Here is a 9718-nt window from a genome sequence, read left to right on the forward strand (position 1 = left end):
CTTTGTCTCAGTATATCGGTGCTCTTCAGGTTTGGCTAGCAGGGCACCGGCAATCCAAAATTCTCCATTTCTGCTCTTTTTGTATTGTCTCTCCTTCCCCTTGGCCTTCAGTCTAATTCTTCAGTCTTTGATCCTTAGGCTTTCTAAGTTCACTTGTTTCAGGTGGCCTTTGCTGTAAGAGGGCGTTTTGAAGCATCTGACTACTTCACCTTCTTGAAATGCTATTTTAAGGATTTCAATAATTTATATAAATCTAGCACAGGGTCTGCTACAAGGTAAGTATTTTTATTTTAAAATTTGATAAATTAAGCCATGTGTCTGTGATTACAATACAAAATTGTGTGTTTGTATGTATGTGTGTGCATGCTATGTTTTAGCAGATTTTAAGTAGACGAGGATGTCAAGCATTACTAAGTATTTGTCATAAAAATTGTGCTGTAGATTTGGGGAAAATATGAGTAGTTACATTTTAGGTATTTTGAGTCTGAAAACTGATAGTTCACTGGACGTATCCAGGTGAAATTGTCTGGCTGTAAATTGAAAACATGGGAAAAGTTGGACGTAGCTGCAGACTGATTGGGGAGGTTTTGATTGCAAGCAATAGACTACTCAAACTCAACAGGCATCACCAGTAAGGAGCATGTATTATTTCCCATAATGGGAAGTAAAAGATGTGACAGCTCAGGACTGTGTATTTTAAGGGCTCTGTGATATATTTAGGGGCCCAGGTTCCTTCTGTCTGTCATCCAGCAGTCAACCATGTCAGCCTATCTCCAGACCTGTTCTCCTCATGGTCACTGCATAGCTGCAGTCACTTCAGGTGTCACATCGAGATAGGACAATGAGGCTAATCACCAGATGCCTTCCAATATATTTCCCCTCTATTTTCTTGGACTAAATTCGTAATAAATCCCCCTTCTTAAACCAATCACTGGCAAGAAGAATGATACCCCTAAATTTGGCTTAGATTAATCCAGACTTACCCCCTGAGTCAGGAGGGGGAGGAGCTGACACTCAAATGAAAAGGCTACTGAGTAGTCGTGTCTCAGTACATTGCATCACCTGCTGAGTCTTGGGATCCAAGGCCTGGGAGGTAGCTCTTGATGAACTGTTCTCATTGTCACACGACTCCTGAAAAAAACAGCTGCCATCTGATTGGTGACTACTTCTAACTCCTTTCCAGCACCTGGTGAGACAGCTGTCCCTCAGCTTCTCTGGACATCCAGACTGAAGTCATTATCTTGGTCCTAGAACTAATCCAATGGTACAAGGTAATAAGTGGTGGCAGTTTCTCACTTCCCCACCACCACCTGTCTCAACGCTCACTTTGGCATTGTCTCTGCAAAATCAGGATACATTGGATCAGTTACATGAACTGCTTAGCTCCCCCCACTGGGCCACACAACAGACAGAAAGCTGAGCTGGCTGGCTGGCTGGCAGATGGTGGTAAGTGACGACTGGCAGATGGTAGAAAGTTGCCCAGTTGCCAAGAGGAGAAGTAAACCCTGGTTCTAGAAGAGCATAAGCCCTTTGTCTGTTGATACACATGATGAACTCTCTCCCAGTCAAGCATGTGACTTCCCCTCTCCCTTCTTTTTTGACTGGCCGGGAGGTGGCATCACAGCACTGGACAATAAAGTTGGCCACCTGCACTTTTCCAGATAGGAGGAAAGGAAGAGCACAGACGAAGTTGGGGACCTCACTTCACCCTCACTGAACAGCCAACGCATAACACTTCAACTTCATAGCCTACAGAAGATCATTACCCACCTTCCTGGGTCTTACAAGGTGTAGAGCTAAATTATTTTGGAATGATTACATTCTTAAGTAACAAAATGAAAATCCCACAAACTTTCCACAGGCTCTCTTGGTAACAGATGTCCCACCAGTGAGACAGCTTAAGAGTTGAAACCACATTGGCTCTGGAACTTTTCACAAGCAGTCCTTCAAGGAAGTGTTCCATCATTTTTTCCCTGGCTGGGCCCACATTTTTTAAATTGTTGCCTACCAAACAGTTTTTTCAGCAATAATTAATTAATTTTTTTATCTTACATTATGAAAAGTCACATTTTACTTGGGACACAATAAAAACCAGAAATAACTACAATAAAAATTCCATTAAACATTTTTAAATTTTTTAATTGGGTGTAATATGCTATAGGAAAGCACATGTATCAAGTGTATTGCTCAATTTATCTTCACAAACCAAACACACTCATATAACCAGCGCATGGATCAAAAAACAGAACAGCATCTGCACCCTTGATTATGAGCACCTCAAGCTCCCTTCTGGTCACTGTTGTTAGTAGCCACTGAGTAGGCTCCAACTCAGAGTGACCTCATATATAACAGAAGAATATGTTGCCCGGTACCGTGCCATTTTCACTACCATTGGTATGTTTGAGTCCATCGTTGTGGCTATTGTGTCAATTTTGAGTGCCTTCCAACCTAAGGGACTCATCTCCCAGCACCATATCAGATGATATTTCATTATGATCTATAGGGTTTCCACTGGCTAATTTTCAGAAGTAGGTTGCCAGACCTTTCTTCCTTGTCTTAGTCTGGCAGCTCCATTGAAACTTGTCCATTATGGGCAACCCTGATGGTATTTGAAATACTGGTGGCATAGCTTCCAGCTTCATAGCAACACGCAAGCCACCATAGTATGCAGCAAACTAACAAATGGGTGGTGGTTCCAGTAACTACTCTCCACCTTAAGGGTAACCACTATTCTGACTTCCAATAACATAACTTCCCCTGTCTTTGTTCTTTTTGTAAATGATTCATACAGTATGTATTCATTTGTGTCTAGCTACTTTCTCTGAACACTAGCCAAGATCTGAGTCACATGTAGTTATAAATCATTCATTCTCAGTGTATAATGCATATTCTCTTGTGTGAGTATGCTACAATTTTTTTTTTTCACAGTTAATGGGCATTTGGGTAATTTCTAGGTGTTAGCTGTTTTCGTTAGCACTGCTTTGAATATTCTAGTACATGTTTTTGAGGACTATATGTAGGCATGTCTGTTCCTAGTATCCATAGCTAGTAAAGGGATTTCTGGGTCTTAGATTATGTGTTCTGTTGTTATCCATAAGGTTTCCATTGGCTAACTTTTGGAAGTAGATCACCAGGCCTTTCTTTCTAGTCTTTAAAATGCTAAAAAGCAAAGATGTCACTTTGACGACTAAGGTGCACCTGAACCAAGCCATGGTCTTTTCGATCGCCTCATAAGCATGTGAAAGCTGAACAATGAAAAAAAAGAAGACAGAAGAATTAATGTGTTTGAATTGTGGCATTGATGAAGAATATTGCCACAAAAAAAAAAAAAATTCAGCTTAGAAGAAATACAACTGGAACGCTCCTTAGAAGTGAGAATGGCAAGGCTCTGACTCATTCACTTTGGACATGTCATCAGGAAAGATCAATCACTAGAAAAGGACATCATGTTTGGTAAAGCAGAATGTTAGTGAAAATGAGAAAAACCCTAAATTAAATGAATTACAACAGCCTCAACAATGGGATCACACATATCAAAGATCATGGAGATGGCACATGGATGGAGCACCATTTCCTTCAGTTATAGGTAAGGTCACAGTGAGCTGGAGCCGACTCGACAGCAAATAACAATAGGGTACGTGTGTAGCAACTTTAGGAGACAGGTTATTCCAAACAGTTTTTCAAAGTGGAAAGTAGACATTTTTGAAATGTGAAAAATAGCCTATGGGTTGCCTTCATGAATTCCTTATAGGCCTAAGGATTTCGCTTGAGAACTTCTACTCGAACCTAAATCTTTCCCACTTAACAGAAGCCTCTCGTTCTGTCCTCCATGAAAACAGGTAACCATTACTATTCCTCATAAAATGCACTTCAATTATTTTGATGAAACCCTCTCTCAGCCTTGTTACCCCCCCGCTCCCCGGGCTGAAAAGCCTTTCCTCAGAAGACAAGGCCATAATGTTCCCTGAGGCCTCTTTGTACTGAAGAGGACACAGGTTCAGAGTAGAGAGGTGATCACAGTGAATGGGCACCAAAGGAGCTTCAGAACTCACGTCCTCTGTAACACACCTCTCTCTTCAGTATCACAGAGAAAGAAAAGCAGAGGGGAAGCCAGAAAGGGCACGCACTGTGGAGCAGACAGGCCTGGGTCTGGGCACTGGTTTGTCCTCTCTCCAGTGTGAACCTGGGACATATGACTAACAAGGACAGTTTTGGTTCCATCCCTGAGCCTATGACTAACCTTGCTTTTCTAAACCCAGCACCTGCTCTCTCATTGTGGACTGAAAGAGGCAATCCAAACAAAATCTTAAAGCCTCATGTTGCCTGCGTGGCCTTCCTTAACTCGCTTCCCCCGACCTCACCTCCTTCTGTTCTCTCCTTTGTTCTTGATACCCTCATCACATAGGTTCTCTTTTTCTTTTTTCTCAAATATTTCAAGCATGTTGCCTTTTCAGGATCCTTGCTCTTGCATTTCCTCTGCTCCACTTGCTCTTTCCCTTGATTGTCATGTGGTTCCCTTTTTCTTATGATTTGTGTCTCTGCTTAAATGTCACCTTCTCAAAGTGACCTTCACTGACCAGCTCTCACAAAGAACCCACCTTCCACCATCTGTCTCTATCCCATTAGCCCCTTTAACATTCTTTAGGCTGTGTATCATTACATGGAATCATTGGCTTGTTTATGTGTTTGTTGCTTCTACACTAGAATGAAAGATCCTTGAGGAAAACGACCATATTTCTCATTCATTGCTACACTCCCAGAACCTAGACAGTCCCCCATACCAGTACCAGTATCCGTTGCCGTGTAGTCAACTTGGATTCATAGTGACCCAGGTGTGTGTCAGAGTAGAACTGTACTCCATAGGGTTTTCAATAACTGATTTTTTGGAAGTAGATTGCCAGGCCTTTCTTCTGAGGTACCTCCCGGTGGACTTGAACTTCCAGCTTTTTAGTTAGCAGCCAACCACATTAACCATTTGCACCACCAAGAAGGCCTTGGCACATAGTAGATGCTCAATAAATATTTAATAAATAAATGAATGATTTAGCCCGAGCAAAGAAGTGTGCTGGCCCAGGTTCAGCTACCGCTGCCTTTGGGATAAATAAGTCACCCCCCAGGTCCCACTCACCGTGGTTCAATACTCTCCCCGTCATGAACCCAGGATCAGCAGCTTTGCTGGCCCTAAACAGATGTGCCCCGGTGGTGTAGTGGTTAAGAGCTACAGTTGCTAAGCAAAAGGTCAGCAGTGTGAATCCACCAGGCGCTCCTTGGAAGCTCTATGGGGCAGTTCTACTCTGTCCTATAGGGTTGCTATGAGTCAGAATCGACTCAATGGCAACGGGTTTGGGTTTTTTTTGGTAAAGAGACGTGCTCATTTCAGGATCCGGCATTTCTCTTACCTCTTTTCAACAAACCAATGCTGTGAACTTTCTATTCCACACAAACTTGCCCTAATGTCTTGCAGTGAATCACAAATACACCAAGACTACTGTTTAACGTGTCAGAAATGGAATCTGTCAGCTGTGATAAATGCAAACCTGGAGCCTGGAAGCTCTGCAAACCCAGAGATGCTGTTCCTTCTACCAGCTCAGGCCAAGACATGATCAATGGGGAAGCTGCCCAACAGAGCAAACCTCGCCCTGGCACAGGACGCTGCTCCTGCCAAGCTCAGCAATGCCAAGAAGCAATCTTCTGTTAACTGTGCTGTGTGGCCAAAGGCCAGCCACTTCTAGTGACTTCCCAAACTTTGCCAGGAAGAAGAGGGGGCTTATTTGTTGGAAGCTCTCGTATTTAAAAAATATACACATCAGTGGTTTCATGTTTTCTCTGAAAATGTGAAGTCCGCGGGTATCAGCTGACATGTTTTTGTTTTTGCTCGCTTTTGCTGGTCAATCAGTGTAACAGGTCCAGATACAATGCAAAATAACTGGGGATAAAGATGTTGGGAAGGTGCTGAGCAGCTATAAATATGCTTCAAACAGAACACATCAGTACACAGGTTTCATCTGACAGAAAATGAACCAAAATGATGTAATCAACTCTAATAGACAGAAAACTTTAAAGCTGGCCTTACTCAAGCCCTTTAAACTGACATAAAAAGAGCTCAGACTGCTCACCTAAAGGTCGGTGGTTCAAATCCACCAGCTGCTCCTTGGAAACTCTATGGGGAAGTTTGACTTTGTCCTGTAGAGTTGGTATGAGTTAGAATTGACTTCACAGCAATCGGTTTAATACCCTTTTATTTTTAGCTTTGATCCCTAACCACCTATTCCAACCCATTCCATGAACCAGAACCTAAGCCCCAGCCCAATCCCACAGACTTCTGGCAGGACTTCTCTCTCATCAGGACCCAATAACCTTGCCTCCCCCCTTGACTACAGCTTAGATTCTCCTTCTAACTTCATGGCCTTAGATTCCCCCCAGTTACACACAGCCTCCAAAGCCTGAAGATTGTTCTGTGTTTGTCTCAGTTCCAGGGGAAGAACCCAGACAGACCAGGTATCATCTATGGTCACGTTTTCATCCCAGACTAGCAGCTCAGAATTCCCTGGCTAAGTGCAAGTGGTGGTCACTGTAGCCATGAGGTTGGGCTGCATCTCATAGTGACTGCCAAGACCCCACTGGGGACCCAGAAGCATTTTTGCTCAAGACGCTTTAGCGTTCTTTGACCAGTGTAGACACACAGAGACTGTATCACATGGCTAGAATCTACCTGTTGATTTCTACCTCAAAGACTCCCAGTGCAGCAGATGGTGAAGCTGGCCCAATAGGCAGAAGCAGCACAGGTATGAAAAGAAGAGGCACTGGGGGGTTGTGGAGCCCAGCTGGGGAAAGCATTTGCCTCTGGCAGAGCTATGTGTACCAGTAGCTCAATCCTTTTCAAAGAAGGAGGTGGTGGGCACCAATCCAAAAGGGGAATCACAGGAGAACCAGACAAATCTGGTCAGTTGGTAAGAGATCAGGCCAAAAGCGAGAACAGGAATGATAAAGCCAAGAAAATAAAAATGGTGATGCAAGGATGGGAGCCTGAAATTGGCATGAAAACCATAGCAATTAGTATAGTCACACTGTGAGTCCTTTAGAAGTCCTGGGCTACTCCTTAAAGTGGCTGTGGTTTTGGAATGGTTCTTCAGTGACCTCGGATACAAGGAACCTTTGCTTATAATCCAACATCTCATGGGCATGCTTATCTTGCTATTTCTGTGTGATGCTCACTCAGTGACCGAGACGGGCTACGTTAGAGGATAGAAAAACAAGTAGCACGCACCTAGAGATGAGGATTTTTTTTTTTTTTAATTTTTATTCTGTTTTAAGTGAAAGTTTACAAATCGAGTCAGTCTCTCACACAAAAACATATATACAACTTGTTACCTACTCCTAATTGCTCTCCCCCTAATAGGACAGCCCATTCCCTCCCTCCACTCTAGCTTTTTGTGTCTATTTTGCCAGTATCTAACCCCCTCCACCCTCTCATCTCCCCTCCAGGGAGGAGATGCCAACATAGTCTCAAGTGTCCACCTGAGCCAAGAAGCTCACTTCTCACCAGCATCCTTCTCCAAACCATTGTCCAGTCCAACCCCTGTCTGAAGGGTTGGCTTTGGGAATGGTTCCTGTCCTCGGCCAACAGAAGGTCTGGGGGCCATGACCACCAGGGTCCTTCTAGTCTCAGTCAGATCAGTAAGTCTGATCTTTTTACGAGAATTTGGGGTCTGCATCCCACTGCTCTCCTCTTCCCTCAGGAGTTCTCTGTTGTGTTCCCTGTCAGCGCAGTCATCTGTTATAGCCGGGCACAATCTAACTCTTCTGAACTCAGGCTGATGTAGTCTCTGCTTTATGTGGCCCTTTCTGTCTCTTGGGCTCGTAATTGCCTTGTGTCCTTGGTGTTCTTCATTCTTCTTTGATCCAGGGGAGTTGAGACCAATTGATGCATCTTAGATGGCTGCTCGCTAGCGTTTAAGACCCCAGACATCACCCTTCAAAGTGGGATGCAGAAGGTTTTCTTAATAGATTTTACTATGCCAATTGACTTAGATGTCCCCTGAAACCATGATCCCCAAGCCACCTCCCCTGCTACGCCGGCCTTCGAAGCATTCAGTTTATTCAGGAAACTTCTTTCCTTTTGCTTTAGTCCAGTTGTGCTGACCTCACCTGTATTGTGTGTAGTCTTTCCCATCACCTAAAGTAGTTCTTATCTACTATCTAATTAGTGAATACCCCTCTCGCAGCCTTCCTCCCTCTCCCATCTCATAACCATCAAAGAATATTTTCTTCTCTGCTTAAACTATTTCTCGAGCTCTTATAATAATAGTGCTCTCATATAATATTTGTCTTTTTTGCAGCTGAATAATTTCACTCAGCATAATACCTTCCAGATTCCTCCATGTTATGAAATGTTTCACGGATTCCTCACTGTTCTTTATCGATATGTAGAATTCCGTCGTGTGAATATACCATAATTTATCTATCCATTCATCTGTTGATGGGCGCCATGGTTGCTTCCACCTTTTTGCTATTGTAAACAATGCTGCAATGAACATGGGTGTGTATATATCTGTTCGTGTAAAGGCTCTTATTTCTCTAGGATATATTCCAAGGAGTGGGATTGCTGGATCGTATGGTAGTTCTATTTCTAGCTTTTTAAGGAAGCGCCAAACCGATTTCCAAAGTGGTTGTACCATTTTACACTCCCACCAGCAGTGTATAAGTGTTCCAATCTCTCCACAGCCTCTCCAACATTTATTATTTTGTGATTTTGGATTAACGCCAACCTTGTTGGAGTGAGATGGAATCACATTGTAGTTTTGATTTGCATTTCTCTAATAGCTAATGATCATGAGCATTTCCTCATGTATCTGTTAGCTCCCTGAATGTCTTCTTTAGTGAAGTGTCTGTTCATATCTTTTGCCCATTTTTTAATTGGGTTACTTGTCTTTTGTAGTTAAGTTTTTGCAGTATCATGTAGATTATAGAGATCAGGTGCTGATCAGAAATGTCATAGCTAAAAACTTTTTCCCAGTCTGTAGATAATCTTCTTACTCTTTTGGTGAAGTCTTTGGATGAGCATAGGTGTTTGACTTTTAGGAGCTCCCAGTTATCTAGTTTTTCTTCTGCATTGTTAGTAATGTTTTGTATACTGTTTATGCCATATATTAGAGCTCCTAACATTGTCCCTATTTTTTCTTCCATGATCTTTATTGTTTTAGATTTTATATTTAGGCCTTTGATCCATTTCGAGTTAGTTTTTGTGCATGGAGTGAGGTATGGGTCTTGTTTCATTTTTTTGCAGACGGTTATCCAGTTAAGCCAGTACCATTTGTTAAAAAGACTGTCTTTTCCCCATTTTACTGTTTTGGGGCCTTTGTCAAATATCAACTGCACATATGTGGGTACATTTATGTCTGGATTCTCAATTCTGTTCCATCGGTCTATGTATCTGTTGTTGTACCAGTACCAGGCTGTTTGACTACGGTGGCAGTATAATAGGTTCTAAAGTCATGTAGAGTAAGGCATCCCACTTTGTTCTTCTTTTTCAGTAATAATTTACTTATCCGGAGGCTCTTTCCTTTCCATATGAAGTTGGTGATTTGTTTCTCCATCTCATTAAAAAATGTTGTTGGAATTTGGATTGAAATTGCATTAAATCTATAGATCACTTTTGGTAGATTAGACATTTTTATAATGTTAAGTCTTCCTATCCATGAGCAAGGTATGTTTTTCC

The sequence above is a fragment of the Loxodonta africana genome, chromosome 6 (assembly GCF_030014295.1).
Source record: "Loxodonta africana isolate mLoxAfr1 chromosome 6, mLoxAfr1.hap2, whole genome shotgun sequence".
Lineage (NCBI taxonomy): Eukaryota > Metazoa > Chordata > Mammalia > Proboscidea > Elephantidae > Loxodonta > Loxodonta africana.